General features: G+C 39.2%; 1 protein-coding gene across 2 annotated transcripts in view; it reads right to left on the bottom strand.

Moving 5' to 3' along the window:
• Positions 1-23,510, bottom strand: part of RNF182 (ring finger protein 182) — a 30,344-nt gene extending 6,834 nt beyond the window's left edge. The window contains exons 1-2 of one of the 2 annotated variants that reach the window (XM_040069482.2): positions 23,377-23,510; positions 2,840-2,920 (exon numbers count right to left, since the gene is read on the bottom strand). The gene's annotated coding sequence lies outside the window, so the exon portion shown is untranslated. Of the gene's footprint in view, positions 1-2,839; positions 2,921-6,075; positions 6,183-23,376 lie in introns of those variants that run through there. The other variant, XM_040069491.2, reaches the window with a different exon arrangement.
• Between the last annotated feature and the right edge of the window lie 1,453 nt (positions 23,511-24,963).

Genomic DNA, 24,963 nt, shown 5'->3' with positions numbered 1-24,963 from the left:
ACTACCTTTAAGTGCCAAAATTTGACATTAATACAAGGAATAACAGGTCTCTGGGACTAGCAATGTCCCAGTTGCTAAACTGGGATCATTAGCTCAATTTCCAGGGCACGGTGATCCTCCTATTGTAGTTTGTGTCATGAGCTATTCTACAATTTTTTTTTCTAACTCCTTTTTTAATATAATGTATTGTACAAGAATGACTTTCATCATCTTTCTCACTTCACAGTGCCTTTGAAAAAAATGTCTGTAATAAAACATTATTGATTGGTTTTTTTTCAGCTAACTTTAGATGCTGGATATCTCCTTACATGTTTTAGTGTGAATACTGCTTATTACTATTTGTTATTTATACATATTTTCCTTTGAAAATTAAAATTTAATCACTAGTTCCTATTGATGCTTTTCCTGCATTTTTTACCCTCTCAGTTCTGTAGTGATATTAGATGCTTCCTCTCTCTTTTTTGCTTTCCTGACTTCTTATGGAAATTTTTCCTTCTCAATATCCACTTTCCTGCTCTTTTTTTTCCTCTCCTGGGAACTGCTACCTTTTTGGGTTTAATTAATGATGCCCTTCTATTATATATATCACATACACTAAAAAGTTCTGTGATTAGAGACTTATTAAAAATATATGAAAACTGAGGCTTTTAAAGAAAGTTGGCTTCAGATTATTCCTATTTCTTGAGAAAATGAAGCATTTATTGAGAAATGTGGCCAGCTGCTCCTTCAAGGAAATTCTGCTCTGTATCAACAATTTTCTGGCTGGTCTTTTGCATGCTTCCCAGGTGAGTATTTACTCACAGGGGTGAGTAAAGCAGGGAAAGTGAGGAATTAAAGAAAGGAAGAGGTTAACTACTGCCCCTCTGAATCCTGCTCCCTTCACCAAAAATATTACAATTCATATACTTCTACTTGTTGAGTGTTAAAAGCAATATAATGCGAGGGAAAAAAAAAAAAAAAAAAAGAGATTGTGTCTATATGTTCCACGTTTTATCCTCCTATTTGAGACACATTTTTTATGATGTCACAAGAAGGTATGTGCCTGTTATGTGCTCCATTAATATCTGGGCTACTTTAAATATTGAGCTGCAACCTGCTTGTTCTTTCTGACCTCAAAATCCAGGGGCAGTCATGATGAATCTAACCTCTTTCACTTCAAGTACAAAATTTGTAGTGACTAGAGATCAAAGTGAAGTCCCATGTCTATTTTTAAAGCACTGTGTGTATTTTTATTAATTCTGGTATTTGTCATGACTTTAAATTCCTTCTTATGTCCAGTTTTTCACCTGAACTTAGACTTGTCTCACCTGCTTGTTTGATACCAAGAGACACAAGTTGTAACTAGGGAAATTTCAATTACAGATTAGAAAAAACAAATAGTACACAAGGTACTCAACCACTAAACACATGGCAAGACCAGATGTAAATGAAACATGCAACCTCACTGATATCCTTGACTGGATACAACCCCAGTCAGGCCATTCCACCTTGGAACTGAGCCCTGCTTTGAGCAAAAGGAAATGGATTTTCCTGGAGACTATTTCTAAAACAAATTGCTCTATGATTCAATATTTTGCTATCCTGAACTCACTCTGTGTGATCTGTTTGAAAAGCTTTATCTCTTACTGAATAAAGAATCAGGCTGACAATTGTTTACGTAGATAAACAGCTCTCCTAGACAATAATTCTTTCATTTAACATATGAATTAATTTTTACAAAACCTAGAGTCCTTCTGCTATCCTGTCTTCCACAGAATCTCTCTGATGGGATCAACACAATGCAATTGCAGAATATTTCATTCTCATGAGTATTATGTAGCACGCAGCAGCTTTCCGAACAAAATATAAAGTAATAGACACGTCCAATGATGGCAGTAACCACTGCAATCTATTCAAACACAAGCACATCTGTTATCTCATGACAAGCATGCCTTTTGTAAGAGTCCTGACTAAGTACCACAGGAGTGAATCCATCATTCCTGTTGCTGCCTGAGCTCTGACTCCCTCTTTCTGACCCAGTGCCACCCGTCCTGTACCTTAGGAACTCGTCTACCTGAAACTTTTACTGAAAAGGGAGAAAAACTGAAGACATCTGAGAGGCATCTTCTGGATGGGAGAAGACACAAGCAATCCCTACAGTGCTCCATGTGACTCCTGGAGGGCACACCCAGAATCAGGGGGAATAACCTCCCTTGAGGGTGAGAGGGGGTGACCCACAGAACCAGAGCAAATCAGTAGCAAGCTCTTCTGCCTGACCCCGCACATGGCCGGAGAGAGTGCAGTGGATCATCAGCCCAGACAGCCCCCTGGCCATTGGTCGGTTTTGTACTAATCACTGCTCTGGAGCTGCAGACTTTCTTCCCAGGCATGGAAAGAAAGGTGAATGGGCTGTGCAACATCTTATGGCCCTTCTCTGCGCTCATCTATCAAACACTGTGTAGACAAAGTGTTCTTATGAAAGGCCAGAAGCAATTACTTGTAGATGAAACTCTCAGTATTGGAGCTCAGTCATACTGACAGGGCAAAGTAGATGGGAAACTTGTGCCTCTCTTCCCTAATGGAAGATCATCTTTGCCCAGTTCATCAAACCAACCTTTTATCATCCATCTCTTTTTTTTCTTTTTTTTTTTCTTCCCCCCTGTGAAGGGAATTTGCCAATATTTCACATATAACCTAAAATGAATATATGAACTCAGCGACTTCCGTAAGATATCATCCATGGACCTACTCACATGAGATGTTTTCAAAGGTTTTAAAAGTTTCCTTTAAATAGAAGCTGAGCAAATTTAGGAAAGAAGAGAAGGGTTAAAAATAGATAAATAAACACAGAAAAACTTACTTTCCACGAAAAAGAACTTCTTGCAAAGGTTCACTTGCAGGGAACAGAAGAAATGCCTTTTCTTCTCCACATGGGCAAAAGCTGTTGGAAAGGAGGGAAACAAAATTAGTAGAGCAGGAATACAGCTGGGATATTTTCAGTTTATTTTCTATGAAAGAGAGGAAGGAGTCCAACTTCTCTAGTTTGGATAGAAATAGCCATATGTTGAGATTTCTGTTTAGAGAAATATATTGGGTAAATCTCATTTACTAAAATTATTTCTGTAATATAATCCAGTTATCTCTACAGATCTGTTGTTGATTTTAGGCCTCTTTCAATATTATGTGCTAAACACTCTGAAGTGCTATCTCTTCTAGCAACCACATAGTCACAAATGTTAGCAATTCACTAAAAAAACCCAACCTAAAGGCAGAGCATCCAAAGAGATAAACCGTGCTCTGAAAGAAGAGTTGTAAAAACACACTGAAATACTTTCCTTCGCAAATGTCACAGAAGCTCTTTGGTAATTTCTACATCTCCAAACACAGTGCAGTCTCTTCCCCAGCACAGACCAGAAAGCAACCATCTCCTATGGGCCACTGCATTCCTGTTGGAGGAGCTTTGCTGCATTCTGACTCAGCAGGAAATGACCATCGCACTAGATTTTTCCAGCTTGTGCTAAGCCCAGTGCAAAAAAACCCCCACCCCAAACTGCTTTACTAATCTGACATTTGAATAGACAATGTTCAAAGTGCCAGCAGCTATCACATGTTCAACCTGTTTCATGCCACATTTCTGCTAACAGTGGATCGGTTTTAACAATGGGCATTTCCCTGTCAACTCCAATCAATGCCAGACTTTGCACAGGAGTTACAGAATGCGATGTACTGATCCATGCTTGGCTTACGGTCAGCTGGGTAAACTGCTATGAAAAATGCCTCCATTCTTTTCACAAAAGCCTAGTTTTCAACAGCATAGGTAATGAGGTTAGTCCTCCAATAACTATGCATGAAAGAGAAACCCCACAACATATATAACAAAAAGTTTGTATTATTGACTGCTGAGACTAATATAAAAGAGAAGCACTCTTATCAGAAGTTATTGCTACAACATTTAGTCTTTGCTTGATCTCTCTCAATCCTCTACAGTCCTGCACAAAAATGCAAGAAACAGAAAAATATAGTTTTTCATATTTGAAATGGAATTCGTGGGTCTCTAATTGTTTAGTATGAGAAGTCATGTAATATTAATGTGCCATCTCATGCTAAAAAAAAAAAACAAAAAACAAAACCAGTCTTTTTTATTATTATTTTTCATCCTCCCCATCCTGTTAAGTAAGCAGGGAGATTTTAATGTAGCAGGCTTCCCTTAATTCAATGTTCGACACAGGCTCTTAGGGTACTTTTTACATCCTTTGCCTGTACGTGTTCAAAATCATCAGACTCTATTTCCTAGTAACCATATAATTTGGAATACTTTTTTATTATTCCAGTAACTTACATTATGTGTCAGGTAGTAGTGGAAAATGGTATGAATACACGGTAAATCTCTTATTGAAACCCTACTTTTCTCAATTACTTACTTTCTAGATACAGGCTACTACATCCAGTATTAATATGAATTCTGCAACTGTGATGTAGAAAAAAAATGTTTTAGTATTTAGGCTTGTAGGCAAAAACAAAACCTCTTCCAATATTTCTTAAGAAGAATTTTTCCCTCGTATAGAATTCATGAGCTATTTATATAGTAATATGCCAAGTGACTACTCAATGTGACATACGGTTGTGGGTTGCTTTGTTACTGCTTAAGAATAAAACTAATAAAGGACAAAGGATCTGAGCTTTTATTAGCTGTCTTGATTTAAACTGGCTTAATTGGATTAAATCAATAAGTAAAAAGAGATTGCTTGAAATTTGTATCTAAAATGGTAACATTTAATTTTGGAAATATACTAGTTAAAAAGAATGAATTCCTTTAAAATTATTTTTAATTCTTTCACAACCTGCTCTCTTGGGCTGTTAGGCTTTTTCTCTTGCACGGTTTTCTCACTGCCAAGGGCTTTTCCTTTTTTACTCCAAAACCAGTAAGCAATCTACTCCAGTTAATATATATTTCACCACAGAACGTGTGACCTTACTACTATTTCAGGGAAAGGTTACACCTTCTCTTTTTTGGCAGTAGGGGTGGGTTTTGGTAGCTTTATCAAATAAGATAGAGTTCTGCTTCTCTGCTTTAGTGCTTGTGCCCTTTAGGAGCTCTTCTGAGAGTTGAACAGTCTGTAGGACATTGGTTCTAGAATATGACTTGAAAAGATACAAAATTATAAATAAATAAAAAGCTTCCCAGTATTTCTTAATATAGGAATAAATATTTAATCATACGGCCTACAGATATGTCTAGCATTTATCTTTATATTAGACACTATTAAAAGCCAATATGATTTTCTATTAGGTTTCAGAACACATGATAAGAGCACCATAGAATTCTACATCCTTGCTCTACTTGCTACTCAATGCTTAAATGTAAGTAATTAAAATAAGTCTAGAAATAAAAGAAAATAACTTCTGCTTTTAAAATAAAAATTACTTCTAATAAAAGATATTAAGTGACAGACTCAAAATGTAACATCCCCAAAATATAACATAATGTCTTTGGACATATTTTCTATGTTATGTAATTCGAGAGAGACCAGGTAAGAAAAAATGACAGAAAATTTATCTTGATTACATCATTCAGTGAAAAATTCCTCTCCACACAGGGGAATAATTTTAATGCATTGTAATAAGTTCCAATTAACCTTCAAAATAAGATTTAATAGAAAGTAAGTGTGGCATTAGCTTTGTCCTAATGAAGCTGAAAACAATCCCAGAACAAGCAAGAAAAGAATCTGCTTTTTCTGTTGTCATTAAGAAAAGCCCACCTAATACAAGTATGTTTAATTTAGAATATTCTGTTTCAGACATTTTTGAGGATATGACTACATACAAAGATTTTACTATATTGCCTATTTTATGTTGATAGTGCAAACAGGAAATAAAATGGGTGGATATTATACAGGGCAGTACTGATACTGGATTTTATGTATTCTTTACATAAATTTGGTAACAAGGTATTCTGCTTTAACTACTGCTCAGAATTTGCATCTTATTCTGTGCAGAAAGGAAATGATAAAAAACAACTGCAGTAACTTCCATCACAAGAATATTTGAAAACTCTATATCAAAATAATCCAAATCCAATATAGATTTTTCACTTACAAACAACATTTTCAGACCTGGTCTTCTATCATCATGTCCTTTCTGAACCACTGGCAACTAAAGTCTGATCCAGCTGATGCTGGAAATAGTCCCAATAGCTTGAAAACTGAGGGGTCTGAGGAAAAAATGTTATAAACTGGATTCAGTAAAGTGTAATTTTAATATTTCATTTAGTTTCCTTAAAACACACACCTAAAAATAATTATTTCTGGGATAAAGATTATTCTTATTTTAGCAAAAACACAGCAAAGTTGGCACATAACCCCTCCTCAACTGACATTATTATTATTATATTATTATTATTATTACATCATTATCATCACTAGAATTTCAATGTAACCAATAATTATTTTTTTAAAAAAATCTTATTGATATATTTTAAAAAGAGCAGACACAAACCCCTCAGATGCTATAAAAAATACAGTATTTAGTAGATGTGGTTGACATGCAGTAAAGTTGTTTGTCTTCAACGGCGTTAGTGGGAAATGAACAATCCTAACAGACAAGTGCCAGTGAGGAGATGTTAACTTTGACAGCAACACACACTGCCTCTCACAAAAGGTCTGTACAAAGATTCCATTTGGTCTGATTTATGCACAATATGCAGGGAACAGTTGCTGCATGCACACCCACCATTCTAGACACAGGTACGTGAAATAAAATTGCAGGCATTGAAAAAGCAGATGGAAGGAGTGAAATTAATTTGTGAATAAGCTTTTATTCTATTCCTTTAAGGAATACAAGATTCATGTGAAACAAGAGCAGCTTTAAGTACTAGTCTGGAAGTATCTTTGTAGCTACTGGGGATGATCTGGGACTGTCAGGGCTCCATAAATTGCTCTACCACCAACGTCAGTATCACTGGAGTGTTCTGCTGGTGAGACTTGCTTAACTCAAATTAATGCTTAAAAAGCAATTAAACTTCAGGGGGACTGATATGAATGCTCAGCTATACCATGTTATTTAGCAGTGAAATGTGGTATTTTTTCACCCATGCTGAACTGTCAGTGAAAGAGCTGAAGTGCTACTAGATGGAATATTTCAAGCAAAGAGCTTGAATGCTTATGGGCTGAGACTCTATAAACAGTGCCCTTTGGACGGGATAAGAGGAGCACAAAGAAGCTGCAATTTAGTCACTGGATCAGAATCCAGTTAAGAGTGCAGTGTATCTCCCTCCCATGTATTTCTGATAGAAATATACTGCCACAGCAGCAGATAATCCAATCAGGTCTAAATCAGATCAATATGAACCTGCAAAAAATCAGAAAATCTGCACTTAGGAAATGTGTTTCAGCAAGAGCTGCATAATTCTATTCTGGGACAAGGGCAGCCTGCACTTTACAAATTTTCCATCATTCAAAAGAGTTACACTGGTTAAGCCTCACAAACTCAATGAAGGGTATGAAACTGTCTCTTCTTTGAGCAAAGCTACAGCATCTTGATGCCATTTGCCACTACAGTGGTTGAAAGGTTAAATGAAATGAACATGTTTGAAGTCTGCCAGTCAAGCATATTCAAAATACAAAATGCATGAGAGGAAAGCCTTGCTTCAGAAATTTTGGAAGTAATCAAAGCATATTTAGAAGCACAGCTTGTATATTAAACTAATTAGAAAAAAAACCCTCACAACCCCAACCAACACACAAAACAGAGAGAAAGTATATAAAATGGAATTCTAAAGGTTTAAAAAGCAGCACAGTCCATAGAGAGCCATTACACTTCCCTATTAACCTATAAATTTAGTGTAAATTAAGAACTGAGGTATTGTTATTTTCTAAACTGGTAATAATCAATGGGGATTTTAGTTTAAAGTGTTTTGCAACAAGTACTACGAGATTAGAAAACACACTAACAGGTTATGAATGTCACTTAATGTAACAAAAATCCCAACATCAGGTCAGCAGCTCTTCAGCAAGTATTCCCAAGGATATCAGGTGTTCTATACAATATCACAAATGAGCAGTCTGGGTAAGGCTTATGGACTAACATAGGAAATGAAAAACATTTCTTGCGTTCCACTAAGTAAGAAAAGATTTTTTTTATAGAACAGAAACATAACCAGAAACATTTTAAAATACCAGATGTCTTAAGTGACAGCTTTCTTTAAACTATTTAAATTAACGAATCTCCTCTGTTCTACTTTCACTTAAGCAAGTGAATATAAGGCTTCTGAATGTTCCACTGTGTAAGTGTCTTTTCCAAAAAGTGATACCAGAAAGACATGCTAGCAAGTGAATGAATTACCTAGATAGGTAGATTAGGGGATAACACATATTTCACTGTTTTTCATTTCCGGTGTGCTGAATGCATATAATTGGCAAAGACTGAAGATCAAGGAAGAAAAATATTAACTAGATGTATTTTCTATTCAAAAGTTAAGGAGTATTAGCCTTTATTTATGTTATTACTTTTTCATGGAAAACTCCATGTTTGAAGAACCAGGATAACACACTGCTGTTTGTTAGCCTACTAAACCGAAGTTTATGATAAAGTTAACAACTATTGCACTAATAATCAGTGCAAAAGGCAGCATCCACTGTGAATCTGACTTTTCCGCATCTCTCCAAACACCAACCACATAATTTGCAGCAAGTTAAGATATACCTTTTTCCTCGGGCTTAGTTTCTTGACAGAGAGAAGTTCCCATGAAATTGATTAAAACCCAATTCTGCTCCAGAGTCAAGTGATTGCAATATTACTTAAGAGCTTCTGAGCTCATATTTGTCCTTCTCTGCTTCTGGAGGACTCTTTCAGAAAGTGTACCCAAAGGAAGTGCACCCTGAGGGGCATTTCTCATTAATTGTGGTGGATATATTTTGCAACAGTGAGTACATCTACACTTTAAACTGCTGTACAGGGTTGATATAACTGAGCTGGATTTGTACTGGAATCAACCTAGCTATAATAACATGGAGCCCTGAATGAGCTAAATTAATCTGGCTTGTAGGAGAATCAGCCAACCTTATGTACCATTTCTCACTCTATCATCCTGTGCTAATATGCTGAGCTTTGTCTACAACCTGTGCCAATATATCTCGCCGATCTGTAAGCCATCACTGTAGAGTGGTAAGCCACAGAAGACTGCAATTCGAAATGCGATAGGAGTTACCCTAAAAGACTGCAAAAGTCGTACCTCTCATTCTCAGATGTCTGTTTCATCTCAATATCTGAGGATCAGTAACTTTGGAAAATGGAGACTTTCATCTCCACTTACTCAAAAGTTTATGCAAATGTTGCTATTCACACAATGTCTGTCAGTGCTCATCCATACAGATGCCTTCCAAAGTCTTTTCCTGCCTATAAACACCTTGTGTGTCTGAAGTGACAAGACTTGCAATAGAAGGCTTGAGAAACTTGAATTTTCATAATTTTTCTCCCAAGACACTCCTGTTTCTGATTTGGCTTCACAGAACACTGCTATATGGGCAGATCACAAGACAGAGGTGGATTGAGGAAGAAGCAGCTGCTTCAGTAGTGAATTTTATGTTAAGCAGTAGCCCTAGTGCCCCTTTTGTCTTATTAATGAAGCATTCCTTGTCCACAGCAAAAGGTGGTAGTATATCACACTGTCTGTGCCCAAATTTCTAGCTTTCAATGATCCCACTGAATTGCATAAAATCAAAAGCTCTGCATGGCATTTTCAGAGATGCATTTATGGCATGGTACAACAATAAAAAAAAAGCATTCTCTCCTTTTTGGTTAGAGTTGTCACAAGTCTTTTGGTAAGAAAAATGGCAACATGACATATGGATAATTCATTAGACAAAGATCCTCTTGTGTAAATTAAGAGTGATTCAACCAAAGAAGATGCAATGCTTACAAATATGTCAAGAAATCACATTGGCTTGTCTTAAAAATCCTTTTGTTTGAGAAAAAAGTAGTTTTCCTCTTGCTTTCCTTATGGTAGCCTGTAGCTCTAAAGATGTGTTAAGAAAAACTTTACTTGAGGGATTTGTTTGTCAAAACTTGTCACCGAGTTTAGCTTGTAAAATGACAGCAGGAATTAAATCTCGGATGCAAACATTTTCTTAGGATGCACATGCAGGCCTTTCTCAGGCAAAATGCTTATTTATTTGGGTTACAGGGAGAAAGCTGGTAGAATTAAACTATTACTGTATGCTTTTCTTGACTGCTATTTCATAGGACACTTTTTGACATTTCTGACATTTGTTAGTGCCTCATTTATTCAGCTCCTAAATCTGTAATCCCTGCTAAGGCAAAAGTCACACTGAATTGACTAGAAAACTGACACAAACAACCATTAATTTCTCCTTGGCTCTGCTACAGAAAAAGAAAATAAATTTAATTGTCACATTATTAAATCTTGGAAACAACTATGCATCATAATATATAACTCCAACCAGGGAACATCATCAGTAGACAACTATGATGGCATCTAGTCATTCATAAAAACCACAGGATACTGTTCCCTTCCCCAAAAAGATAAAGTTCTTTTAATACACTGGGCTGTGCAGAAAGGAGCAGACAAGATCTCAAGGACACTGTTTATGAATACATGAATTGTGGCAGCCCCATTGGCAGGATATCAAGTCTGAAGGACTTTCTGATCGAACATTATGTGAATGAAGTATTTGATACACTCACACAGGCTCAGTATCACGTCCAAATGAGACACTGCAGCCTCAATGTGTCTCATATTCTGTGAACATACGAGGTAGAACCACTGGCTTATTGCACCGGTGGTTATGAAAGGACTTGAGATCCTACTCACCATCCAGAGCAATCCTTAACCATTTTACATGGTAAGATATTAACTCAGCTACTTAAGAGAAACAAACTAAAGCACGACACATGGTAATTGTCTTTAAAGCCTATTAGGCACCTTACAGCAACACCTTAATATCCACATCATCAGGCACAAGATCTAAACGGAGCGGAAAAGGACCTTCAAAGTAAATGCTCACTATCTTTTCTCTCTTGCTTATACTTGTCAAAGCCGCTGGGCTCAATTCCATTGAGTTACTGATGTTGCCTGAGTGCAACTGATCACAAAATACAATTTATTGTGATTGCTACCTGAGAGTCTTGGGATCCTTACAGAGGAGAGTTGTGAATCAGAGAAAAGAGAGCAGCAGTGTGATGAATTGGAAAGACTTTGCTGTAGGGAGTGGACAGAGAGGGCTAAGTGCAAGCGAAGAAAATTTAGGAAAAAACTTTCTAAATTAGCATGCTAAGGAAACACAGCAGGAGGCATGTACAGGGGGAGTAGGACTGAGTGGAATAGAACTGAGTTTGATACACAAGGTGAATTTGTGGGGGATTTCAAAGAAGCAGAATTATACACTTCAGGAAGATGGCCATAAAAAGGTACAGGGGGGTTAGGTAAGAGGAAGGGAAGTAATGGAAGTGTCAAATCAGCTAGGACAGTGTAGGTTACAAGGTGTATGTTACAAGTGACAGAAATCAAATTAAGAAAGTATTAAGGCACACACAGAGGTGGGAGGTGAGGAAAATGTGTGTTTTACAGGGATAGATGATACAAAAATTTGTTAGTAATTTGAATATGGAAAGAAATGGAGTAAAGAAATATACCTTCTTGTTGCCCACCACACTAAAGAGAATGAATAGGATAAATAGTAATAGAATGATAGAACAAAAAAGTATTTGGGATCAAAACGTAGTATCGTTTTGATACTGAAAATACCAGTAAAACAGCTATGGTGAAATAGAAAAGTTCAGGAGAAAGCTGTTTTATTTAGTTGTACATTTACTCCTTGAATTGTCAGACCACCACCACGACAAATGGCTCGGTTCATTTAACAGAAAATTCTACTAAGGGTAAAGGCTGGTGGGGTTCACCACAGATTCTCCAGTGTTCTAAAGAAACTGTATTTTGTCTGACAAGTAGCAAACCAAAAGCACAACTCCTGGCTTGTGCTAGAGCTGACACATGTGCATGATTTTGAGTAACATGCCTTCATTCTGTATGTCCAGCAACATTGCAGCAGAGCTGAATGAGAGAGATTACTTGTGGCTCCAGCCTTATACAATCAGCTTAGCACCATAAAGAATGCGACAAGATGAGGTCTGCAAATCAGGCAGTTCAGTCTGGGCGCTGTATTTTTTTTTTTTAAAGTGGATACATAATCCTCATTGTTTGTGATTGATCCTGTCTCAGCCAACAAAGGAGATGACATTTCAATCCCCGGTCCCTGAAATTCAGAGGTTTACAGCCTTTTGATCACAAAGATACTCTGAATGAAATTTTTTCAACTGCAAGATTGTTTAAAACTAATTTTTATGCTCAGAAATGCCTTTTTTTTTTTTTTTTTTTTTTTTTTTTTTTTTTTTTTTTACCTAGGTGACTTAAAACCATAAAAAAATCCCCAAGATAAAACATGGGTAGTTCAAACAAATGAAGAAAAAAGTGAAAGTGTTAGATTTAAGAAATTACCATAAACCTATACTATACTAATCTTATCACCTGTGCAGTAAAATTCATGGAACATACTCCTGCTTTCAAGTGACAGAATTACAGAACAATTTGCATTGTAAGGAACCTCTGGAAATCATCTGGGTTAAACCTCACATCCTGAAAAGCCTCGAAATTGCAGCACTGTGTACCAAGAACTTAGAAGGGCACAATGTGAGATCTTAGAGAATGGGAGGGTGGTGATTGCACTCCACTCTGTGCATTCACAAGCACCAAGACATAGGTAACCAAAAGTCTGTTCAGCATTGAAAATGGAGATACAGTCCTTGCAATGACATGGTGAACAGGACATGCCTCAGCCTCCTTTCTTTTTAGGTTGGCAAACCCGTGCTGCTGCTGGATGTGCATTTCTGTTGTCTTTAGGCAACAGCAAACAATCTGTTCTTCCCACCCACTTCTGTGAGTCATCAGGCTTTTCTGACTGACCTGTCTCCTCAAGTGGGTGTCCTTGGAAGGTCAGTAGATGTGTGCTGTTATCCGGATGACCTCATCTGGGGGCCATTCTCACGGTCCTTCTCCCATGGTTACTCTGGTGCTTCTACACCCATTCAATCCCATTCCCACCAAGGTGTCCACTACAATTCTCAACAAAAGTAGAGACAGGGCTGAAGGACCTTGTCCATTTGAGCATTATGAACCCTCCCCCCAGGCAGTGACTCACAGTTAGGGATGTACTTTTATTTCAACCACCCATGAAAACTCTGTACTATCAAATAAAGATAAAATTTATCTGTATATATTTTAACAGGAATGTTCACTTTTTCAAGTATTTTTTCTTTATAATATGTTTTTGATTATTCTGATTTTATAAAGCAGATCTAACACACGGTGCATTTTCCAGCAAGTGTTACAAAGGAGGGAGTGTGTTGTTTTACACACTGTGCTTCCATACTTATAAATCCATTATGATATATTCAGGAAAATGCATAGATAAAAGCTAAAATTGCAATTTTCACATTGAAAATGAAGGCTAGTACCTCTTCATAAAAGAAACTGCATCAGATAGAATATTGTTGCTAGTGACTGCTGTTCAAGTGGAATAAAACACTGCATTTCTGAAAATGCAGAGGAAAAGAAGTGGAAATTCAAGGCCAGGTTGGATGGGGCTTTGAACAACCTGGTCTAGTGGACAATGTCCTTCACCTTGGCAGGAGGGGTGGAACTAGATGATCTCTGAAGTCCCCTACAATCTGAACCATTCTATGATTCCATGAAAAGTAGCTCAATATATTTCTTTAAACATTACATTAATAGATTAACATTTTAATTTACATATATACTATATACAATATGCAATACATTGAACATATACAATATGCATGTGTAAAATAATCTTTAGCTGGATGATTTTATCTGGTATTTGAAGAAAATAATTCAGTCGTAGCTGTGCTCTACAATGAGTACTTGAAAGGGTGTTGGTGTACACACATACAAACACAGACATTCCCCACCTTTAAGCCCACTTTACCAAAGGATACAAGATGTCTCTATTGAAAAGTTGATTCAAGACTGAAGAAAAGAAAGATTTAACAGAATTATCAGGGAGTTACTTAAATAAAAGAGAAGCTTCGTTTAAACAATTTAAAGCTGGGACACAATGGCATTACCACAATGTTGAGTATTAATTATTATGTTTGCTCTTTCCGGCCTGTCACAATGATGAACAATAATGATTGCACAATGTGAGATATTCACCATTTAGCTAATTCACTCAGTCTAGGCAGGGGATCAAAGATGTTTCTATACTGTCTATTCCTTAACAATGGCCTTTTTTGGTTTCAGTGTAACTGAAAGAAACCCCAAACCTGGTGTGACCCGTGCATATCTTGCATGTCATATCCTAGAGCCTTAAAGCCAGCTGCAGGAACACAAAAACTAAACTTCAGTCTTTCCAGGGCAGCTGGCACTCCGGAGAGGCAGAGCAGGGATCTAGGACTTCAGTTCCTTTTTCTCTCAGACTTGCAGCAGACAGAAAAATGAGAGGGAAAAAACCCCCTAAGTTTCATGGACATCTGGAGCTGTATGCAAGATGTGAGCTTTGTCAAGTGTCCTCCCTGGAACCAGTGGGTTGAGCTGAACAGACCCCCAATATTTACCCATTTCCTATTAGCACAATTCCCTGTGGTTCCCCCATTATCACTTTGCTCATCAGTGAACTTATGATGCTTGCTGTTTGCTGCCTAGCACATTGCATTTTTTTTTGCAGATGGGTGAATAAGCATTCATGTCTCTGACTAGAGTCTTTCTTTTGCTAGATATATGCAACTGGATTTGTGTGAGGCAGCTGCTCAGTATTTGTGTGCCAGTCTGAGTGGTCCAGTATGTTATGGTGGACAGATGACGTCAGTTCTAGAGCTGGCAGCACAGGAACTGGGCTACTGCTTAGTGCTATCAATGCTGAATGAAATTGCTTTCCCAAGATATGTTTCTTCTCTCAGAACAATATGATCTTGCAATTTATGGTTTCAGTTTGATTTTTTTTTTTCTACAAGCCTTTCAGGCTTGGCCCATTGTCTGAGCTCTTCACATTCCTTCAGTGTGTTCTCTAGAAAATTCAGTATAAGCATTGCAGTGTGTCTGGTAGCGCAAAATTAGGTATTTTAATGGGCATACTGCCAGGGCAGAAATTTCCTCTTATCCACATGCCAGTGCAGAAATCCCACTCAAAATTAATATTTCTTCCTGAAAGACCCTTATCATCCGTCTTCCCCACTGTAAAAAAGCACAAGTCAAAACAAACAAAAACCCCCACAAAACACAGCAAACCCCTCCAATCCACTGCAACTTGGAACTGATGCCAAATACTATTAACCCTTTTGGAATTTTCTGACATACCCTACTTGTTGCACTTCTGTCTGTTTAGGCACTGTATTTTGCCCAGCAAAATCTGTGTTACTGTGTCTTGTCCATGAAAATTATTGCTAATGTTTTAAGAGCAAATAATGAATATAATCCATCAGCTATGTGTATTACTATAACTCACACCTACACATTTGAATTTTAAATTTTATGAATATACAAACTTAAAAGCAAGTGTTGATTGAAGTCAACTCGTATCAACCCTCCAAACATTTCCAGACAAATGCAACTCTTCAAACATGATTAAAGGAGCTCTGGGCCAGCAGTAATGGAGTGATATGAGCCTTACTTTTCAATACAGACAGCCATGTGCTGATCACTGTATATTTTTTATTTCCCAGTATTTACTATTTCTCATAGCATTATTTCATGCCTGTTTTTGCTCTTTATCTGTGCTTCAGTTAACATTGCTAATGTGTGATCAGCAAAATAAAACATATTTACATATTTAATAAACCATATTAGCACTTTGAAACAACTTAAAAAAAATCTCTGTTCCAATGAGGTTGGTTTTCTTGCATGGAGACAGACAAGACTGTAAGCGAAATAAAAGAAGGGAAAAGCTAAGCATAAAGACGTAACACTTCTAAGGAAAGAAGTGCAGAGTGATACAGTAAAAAGAAGGAGGCATCAAATATGCAGCAGGATTGTTTATTACAAGTTACTATTTTACAGTCAGTGGATAGATAATTCTGGTTTGGACACCTGCACAGAATGACGTCCACAGCTGCCCTTTACTGATCATACTGTGTGAAATTCTTTCTCTTCCTTGAGCAAAAGGCAAACAAAAAGTTACAGGGATGAATGTGTTTGTAAAGTAATCTGCATCACTGAATGCAGAGAATTTGCACACCTTTTATCTATTATGTCAATTTATACCCTTCGTCTGTCTGGCAAATATAAATACACATGTCCATATATATGCATAACTTAAAATAGTCTAGCTCTCTTGAGGAGGTACCATGCATAAATGTGTGTGCATGCACATGTGTGTGTTTTAGAACTAGAGAAAAGCTGTTACCCTCTCAAGATACCTACAGAACTTCAAGCACACACATCCACTCTATGAGCTATCTGTATAAATGACAAATAGTGAGTGAAGCATCCTGTTAATGTTATTAAAAATGAAAATTAATTATAAGACTGACACAACTGACATTTCCCTTCATGAATAATTTTACTTTACTGAAACAGAAAATAGGCAGGCCACTTAATTTTTAAAAGGGCATAAAGTTCAGAAGGCTGTTCAATCTATTCATAGCCATATCTGAATATCAAAACTGCACTTAAGAGAGCCACCCCAGAAAGTTTCTTTCTATGTGGTTGTGGGGTTTTTTTTGCCATTCCTCCCTCTTCTCAGTCACAAAGTCAATGAGAATTCATTTTTAATAAATCTGTGTCAATATGCATTACTGAAGCCTTACATTTACACTGATGAACACACAAAGAACTATCCTTAGAGTCTGAAAACCACACTTAGGCATGAAGCAGGTATTTTGGCCATGTTAGAAGAAATCCATAAAAAAAATCTTAATGCAAATGCTGCCATTAGCACAGAACACTACTTTGGAACAGACAAGACAACTTGGGAGGTATACCAGGGGAAGGAAGGGAGATACCACTGCACCCAGTGCTTCTCCATTCCAGGCTAATAAAATGCTTTTAATTCGCCTGTCAAGTGGCATAGTTGGGCAAAGCAGTCATCATATGAGAAAGTTTCATTAATCCTTAAGAAACAAATGACACAAAATTTACTAGAAACTTAGTTGACTTAGGATTATTGTGAGATTTATCAATATGCAATATTATTATTCACCTTTACATCACCTGCACACCATTTGTTTTCAGTTCTGACTTGCTCTTCCCAAGTCTTGTAAGAGCTGTTGCTCTATTTCCCCATCAAAAAAAGCATCCTTCTTCAGGTCCCTACCAGAGCACACGTACAATCTCTATATGCTAAGTTCCACTGAAAGTAGACGTATGATTAAGTGTGATTCTATTGTCTTAAGAGGATACTTTATAGTCCAGGATATGATTTGGCTAAATACAACAAGTAAAACAGAAGTGTGGTGCTTGAGAAAGCATTTTGGTGAGCATCCAGGGACTTACCTACCAGCTGCCAAGCTGGCTTACAGCTCTAGGCTCAATCTATTCACTCATCCATCACCAAAGGGTCTGAATGATTGATAACAAAAACAGATGATTCATCCTTGGTATGCTTTCTGTTCTCTCTTTGTCCAATGGAAGACATGGCATTTTAAGATTAAGGTTGATATTTCAGGCTAAGAAAAGCTTACAATAAAAAGAGGGCAGTTTTTATATTACTGAATAGATACTTATTCCTAATTTTTAGGATACAGAGACAGCCAGAAATTAAATTTTTCATTGTTAGTTGATCTTTAAATGAGCAGCTACTCATGCCTATCATCTTGAGTGTAAATACAGTCAGAAGATGCTCTCCCGTTTTGGTCTTTTTAGATAGATCTGACGAGTAAGTTCATATTTCATTTCCATTTACTTAACAAGTGTTATTCAAGCTGTTGACCTTGGATTTAATAGCACAAACATCAGCGAGGCCTATTAGAGGCCTATTAGAAGGAAAAGACAACTTAGGTCTGCCATGCCAGAAGACAGGAGAAATACATTAGAATCTTGAAAAGCACAGAGAGAACTATCACCTAACAACTTCGCTCAAATGATACAAATAAAATGAGGATATAAGAAAAAAACCACAAACACCCCACCCCCCAAAAAAACCCCCAAACCCCAAAACCTAAAAAACTCTTCTCTTTGACATTTAAGTACTTGCTAGCTCCATTGTTAGTGCATCAGATTACTGTAGAAAAAGCTATGACTACTCAGGTAAGCTGGATACCTAATTCGCACAGTGAATACAGAATCATAGATTGGAACAGTTTTGGTTGGAATGTACCTTTAAAGGTCATCTAGTCCAACCCATCTGTAATGAGCAGAGACATAGAGAAGTCACAGAGACAAATGATCTGAGTGTGAGATCCTTGCTACAGGAATTTAGCAACATGGGATAGGTGAGAAGGGAAACACAGCTGAGATACCATTACCTTTTGGGCTACGGTGGGAGTCAAACAAAGATATTTTGCACAGCCACATTGTTCCCAATCTATATAGGATTTTGAAGAGTTTCTCACAGGAACAGTGAGAAAAAGAAAATTCAGGAGCTGAATAAATATCTTTCAAGGGAAAGCTTAAAAGAGCTCAATCTCTTTAGTTTGTCAGAGAATGAGAGGCAACTTGATTACAGGAGTAAGCACCAGTTACCAAAGTGCTCTTTGATTCAGTGGACACAGTAAAATGTCTGTAATATACTGAAGACAAATCCAAGTGCTAGAGCATGACAAAACATCAGCATTCCACTGAATATACATATCACAATACAGTTTTAGTCATACAATAACTCATCATTTTCTTCCACAGGAAGCTTCACTGAGTTCACAGTATAGCCAGTTATTTAGTGAATTTTTTGGTTTATTCTCATTGTATAATTTGTGGCTTTGCAATTCACTCATTGTACCATTTGAACCTAGCACCAAACACAGCACTGTTTATTTTTTTGACTTTCATTTAGCTGTCACTTTAATAGCGTAGAAGTGTAATTCAGTGAACTGAAAGATACAGGAAGATAAAAGCCCTCGTGACACACACATTATACAACACTCCACCTGGTGATTCAAACACTACTCAAAATTTCTGTTTAAGTTGTTTATAAAATTCTACCTAAATAAACTAAATATTTTCAATATTAGTAGAAGTAATGGTAAGTCTTTTAAAGCTTTTTTTGAGAGTTACTTGTAGGAATTGTTTAAAGAGTGGAAAGCCAGTATCAGCTTGAGTTTTGAGCACGTTGGTTTTTAACAGAGAATACTTCTGTGGAAATACTCCAGGTCCCCCATCCTGGATCGGGAGACAAATGGCATCTGCAGGTTCTTGGTAAACACCTGCGGTGCAGCTCCTCAGTGGTCAAGCCATACTTTCACATAAAGCTATTCCACAGCAGAAGCTCCAAGGTCAGATGCTTTTTCAAGCAGACTCTGATCAGCTTGTGAGTCACCAAGGGGGGAATATTTTGTTTCTGCTCACAGGAGAACATCTCCTGCCTGAGTACAGACTGGCTATCCATCTAAAATGGGAGTTTTCTTTCTTTGCCATGCACTGCCTGCCAAGATCAGTTCCCCTGCCTGGAATAACACCTGTCCTGAAACTATTATGGAAAGGTTTGGGTTTTCTGACCAACACCTTCTGCCATGGATATTGCCAGTACAGTCTTGAAGGCTTACAAAAGTGGTTCTAGAAGAAACCTTCTGTCCTGAGCTGGGCCATCTGCTGGGAGGAACCGATGCACAGGGTCTAATATCAGATTTTCCTGGCTGGGTCTCCACCAGTCTGTCCCAGTCCAAGTCCCATCTCAACCTGACTCCTCATACCAGTCCCAGGTACTCTCCCACCGTGCCCGTGGACTCCAGGGCTACATCTGCATCATGGGCTGCACATCAGCCCCCACCCTCTTCCTCACTACAGCCCCATGCACGGTCAGGTTTCCTTACAGTTCTCAAAACCAGATTGTCACGCCTCTTTCTTTCTGCAAGGCTGCCTTTCTGCAAATAACTTGGGCAATTCCAAGTTGTGGTATGAAACCTGAGAGATAAGACCCTGTCCCTATCCCTTTCTCCAATTTCTGAACTACCACCAGCAGTATTAAACTTTATAGACGTTACTTTCAAAATGCAATATATATCTACACAACACTTGTGAACCTGAGTCTTTCAGAGAACTACAGCTTTGTAATACTTTGGCTAAATTTCTTGGAGATGGCAAGAGAGATCAGACAGAACCTAAATGGATTTGAAGTCCCTGCTCAACGTTTTAGAGAAGCTGGAATCTCTCAGGTTTTCATGCTATCTGAACTAAAAGTGCTGCTGAGTTATTTCACCTTCTGCTGAATGTTTGTGTCCACTAATTGATGGTGGAAAAGATAAAACAGGAAAAGAAAAGATATGTTGAATTATGGCGTTTATTGTGCCTAAAATGATGTGCTGCATCATCTCTGCAGGAAAAAAAAATCTGAATGAAACACAGGATTTGGTTTTAAAAAGTGTAGAGCTCTAGTAGGTTAAAAGCTGCACATCTTGTACTTCTTGATTTGTTTTTGCAAATTAATTTTAAACCTAAGGTACATTTTGAAGAAGCCTGAGTTTTTGCAGCTTATCACAGCACCTTCACACTTGCAGATATTTTGGTTTTACTAGAAAGTCACAATTATCTTATGCTACAGTGTGATACGTAAGGTACACATCTGGCCATAATATATTAATGTCAGAACAGTAGTTTGTGTTGGACAGGCAGTGCTTCAGCACAGAATGCGTGCAAAGGCCACAGGAGAATTTCCTGAGCTTTGCTCTCCGAGGATCCCTAGTACTCCTTAGCAGCCCTTCTGGGAAGACTGAAATCACAGCCTCCAGGCAGCAGGTGGTAAGTGTCCCTGTACACTTGAAAGAGTTGCTGGCTACAGCAAGCACATGTACATCTGCAGAAAAAATATTTAACAGCAAGTCATCAAACTAGGATATAGATAAAAACGTTAAGACTGAACACAGCAAGAGGAATAGTGGCAAGAAGATTCCTTCTGTGGCCTTATATCAATGCAGAGTGCACAGCTTTAGATGATGCTTTCAAGAAAATTTGACAACAGGCTTCCTATAAACCTAGTCTGGGCTGAAGAACACCAGAAGGGTGTGAAAGGACAGTCTGAGAGACTGTGATCTAATTGTTAGAACTGCTGACCACTAGAAGCCCTCATGTACATCAGGCTATATTTTGGGGTGTATTATCTATACTGAACTACTGCATTCTTTCCTGGTACTGCCTCAACTACTACATTTTTTCTGCTGATAAACTTTGTCTAGTGGAATTTGCAATTGTTCCACAAGGAACAATTTTGTGACTGAAATGTCATGAGGCAGCATAACCATAAATATTTTGCTTGTCCCTTTCACTTCTAAGGCAAGATACTGAGTTCTGATGCTTCTCATTCTCTGCCATGCCTTTAAGGGGTAAAAGTGTCCAGTATTACACACAACCGACCTTTCATTTCCTGCAAGTGCGTTCAATTTCAGATACCCCACAATGTGGTCTTGAAATGCTATTTTCCATCATGCTAAACTAATCTGAGGTCTATTTACACATTATGAACTCAATACTTTGCTTTCCAGTGTTGCATGAAAAACAGAGGTCATCCAGAAGGTTATAACTCTTTCAACATAACAACTGTTGTGACAGTTTTGAAAGAAGAGAAGGACAAGCATTATAAACACTGGGCAAACAACTGCAATCAACATATCTAAGAAATTCCACTGTGGTTTTTTTTTTTTTGTTTTGTTTTTTGTTTGTTTGTTTTTTGTTTTTTGTTTTTTTTTCCTTCTTAGTGACTGCTGTTTCTAAAAAAAAAAAAAAAAAAAAAAAAGAATTCCACTCCACATATTGTTATGATATTATTTAAATGGTCTATTGAAGAAAGTTTAAACTTGATCAACACCCATTCAAAACTTCATTTTATTTATACATGTCTTGCAAGAGAAGCCTGTCTCCATTTTCTTTTCTACTTGTATTCATGATTGCTAAAGAGCTGTATCTTCTCTTTCCACTGTTTTCACATCATTTGCTTAATGGTATCGGTAGCTCCACTTTTCACTCAGCATTCCATTTATATACTTCTCAAACTTCTTCCAGCCAATGCTTAGCCTTTGAGTTCTGATACCCTGATATTGCATTATGTATAGTGTTTTCAATCTCAATTAATTTGATATTTAGATTACATATTACTTAAAATGTCAGTTCTTTTCCACCTACTCAATAACTATGTCCTCAGTCACTGTCCTCAGCTCACGCAGTATTTCCCTTTTTCCCCCTTGTTCACAGCCCGGAAGATTCCCATCTTGAACGTGCTGCTGGCTGCATACATGTCACAGCACAATTTTGCTTTGGCCCAAGATCTCGTTTATTTCCTAAATCACTCACCAATGAACTACAATGACTGCTCCCTAGGACCTCATCACGCGGGGTCAGCCTTCTCTTATCATCAGGAAGTTGCTTTGAATTTTAAACTTCTGCAGATATCCATCTCTATTCACAGACACTACATTTCGGATGTTATTGATCACAGTCACCACAAGCATTGCTCAGGCTAATGACCTGCTAATGACCTTCCCGTCTCCTCTCTGACATTAGTATCTCAGGAGGTGAAGACGGCTTATTCTTGCCTAACCTTGGCTGTCCGAGATAAGCAAACGTTCATCACCTCTACCATCTTAGCCTTCTGACTCGGAAAGCTACGGACTCATTTTACCTGAAACCTTTCGGTACACTTACTCCTAAAAACAAGCAGTAATTGTCTTGTTTACTCTACAACACCAAGCCTTTAGATTTTTTTTTTCTTTTTTTTTTAACTAAGTAGCGCATTTTAAGGCTATTACCCTATTCATCATTACTTCCGAAAGCCGAAGAAACGAAACTCTGTAACCCCCAAAATTTCCAGGGGCTCATTATTTTTTTATAACAACAACAACAGCAGCGAAATTACCAGTATTACTACGAAGGGGTACCCGTGAGGGACGAGGAGCAGCGCTGCTCCCGGCGGAGAGGGGCGAGCCGAGCCCCCCGGTCGCCCCCCGGGGCTGTGCCGGGGGGTGCGCGGGGGGTCGGGGGCAGCCGCCCCGTCCCGGCGCCCGCCGCCGCGCCGGGAGCAAGTCGGGAAGAGACACCCGGGACGCACCTGCGGCAGCCCTCCCGCAGCCCTCCCCGCTGGCCATCGCCTGCCACGGGCGCCAGAGCACGGAAGGACGGACGGACGGACGGACGCCTCCCCATTTCCCCGGCGGCCCCTATCCCTCCTGCGGCCGGCCCCCGGCGGCAGCACCCCCTGGCCCGGGGCGGGCGGGCATCCTTCGGCTCCGTACCTGTCGGGATGTCCTCTGGAGAGAAAGCCGCTTCCCCCCGCAGCCCCGGCGCGGCAGCGGGCGGGCGGCTTTGTTACTACTCGGAAGAGCCGCGGCTCAGCGCCGTCGCTATAGAAACTGGCTGCGCCTCGAAGAGACACCGGCGAGTGGCGGGAGGGAGGCGGGAGCCGGGCGGAGGTGCGGGGTGAGGAGCGAGCCGTTCATTCAGGAATATCCTGGCCTTTTCCTCCTCCTCCGCCTGCCGCCAGCCCCCGGCACCGCCCAGCCCGGCCGGAGGATGGGAGGGCTCCTCGCCGACCTCACCTCGACCGCATCCTCGGGCTGGGATGTGGTCTCTCGGCGCAGAGCATCCCCGTCCCAGCCCCGCCGCCTCCTCAGGGAGATTCGTCCCTAAAACACAGGCAGAGATACGCTCACGCTCCGAGAAGGGATCCCAGGGCAGCAGAGACCCAGGGAGCGCCCATGACATGAAATAACCGTGGGAGCTGACCTGCACTCTTGCTCCCGCCCTCCTGCCTTTGTAGATTGTTTGGTCCCAGAGCATCACCACAAAAACCCCAGAAAGCCGGAATTTTTAGCAGCAGTTTTTCATTTTGTGAAAGTGGTGTAGCTCCACATCCTCAGATGACGAACTGCTCTTGTGTGGGAACTTGCCGCTGGGACCGCTCTGGACGGCGGCTCGTGGTCCAAAGGTGCCACAGGGTTTTTCTGCATTTAGTATGATGCAGCAAGCCCTAAGGGTTGAGGAACTGAAGGGCTCATCTTGTGTGCTGTAAAGAGGAAGGGAAGCATGGTTGATTGGAAGGAAGAGGAGGGAAAGGCTGAGAACGGATTAGGGTAAAGCAGCCAGGTGTGTGGGAGATATCATTGTGTCCTGACATGTTTGAGATTTAGGGTTACCCTGAATCTGGGGAGTGGTATATTTTCCTACAGCAACAGCCTAAGGTGCGTCAGGGATGCCATTTTCACAGCCTTCTCCCTGCTTGACATGACTGACAAAAGCTGAGGCAGTTCCTGTGTTCTTTTTCCTTTCCTCCTCCTGCACTGAAGGCTCAGCAGTATTGGCTCGTTGGATCTATCTTCCTCTGAAAATTTCTCTGCCTGAAACATTCTTGTTCTCTCAATAGTAGTAAAGTTGATAAAACATCCTTTGAAGTGCAAGATGGATCTCCCTTTTTCTCTTTCCCTCGTTTATGTTGATTAACTTGGACTTTCCAAGTTTGCCACGCAGAAGAAACCTAACATACAAGGAGCAACTTGGAGGCTGCATTATCCGTCTCAGCTACTGCCAAACTACAGGGGATGACTATTAAGTATCCGCACTGCAAGTCACTGAGAGCTGATGAATCTGTGCCAAGAGCTGCTGGCACACTGCAGAAAATACTCTTTAGGAAGAGTTTGCCAAAGACAAGAAAGACCCCACAGGAGCTCTTCACAAAGCAGCCCAGCTTACAGCAGAGCTGCTGGCAGGCCATCACACAGCCAAATGACAGCGGCGGCACAAATGAGGGAGAGAGAAGGTCGGGTATGAAACACAGGGGATCACCATATATTTATCTACCTAATTTACAGGCTAAATACCAATTC

This window comes from Hirundo rustica, chromosome 1 (genome assembly GCF_015227805.2).
Source record: "Hirundo rustica isolate bHirRus1 chromosome 1, bHirRus1.pri.v3, whole genome shotgun sequence".
Lineage (NCBI taxonomy): Eukaryota > Metazoa > Chordata > Aves > Passeriformes > Hirundinidae > Hirundo > Hirundo rustica.
Note: the sequence above shows the minus strand (reverse complement) of the source record. Positions and strands in the feature narration are given on the sequence as shown.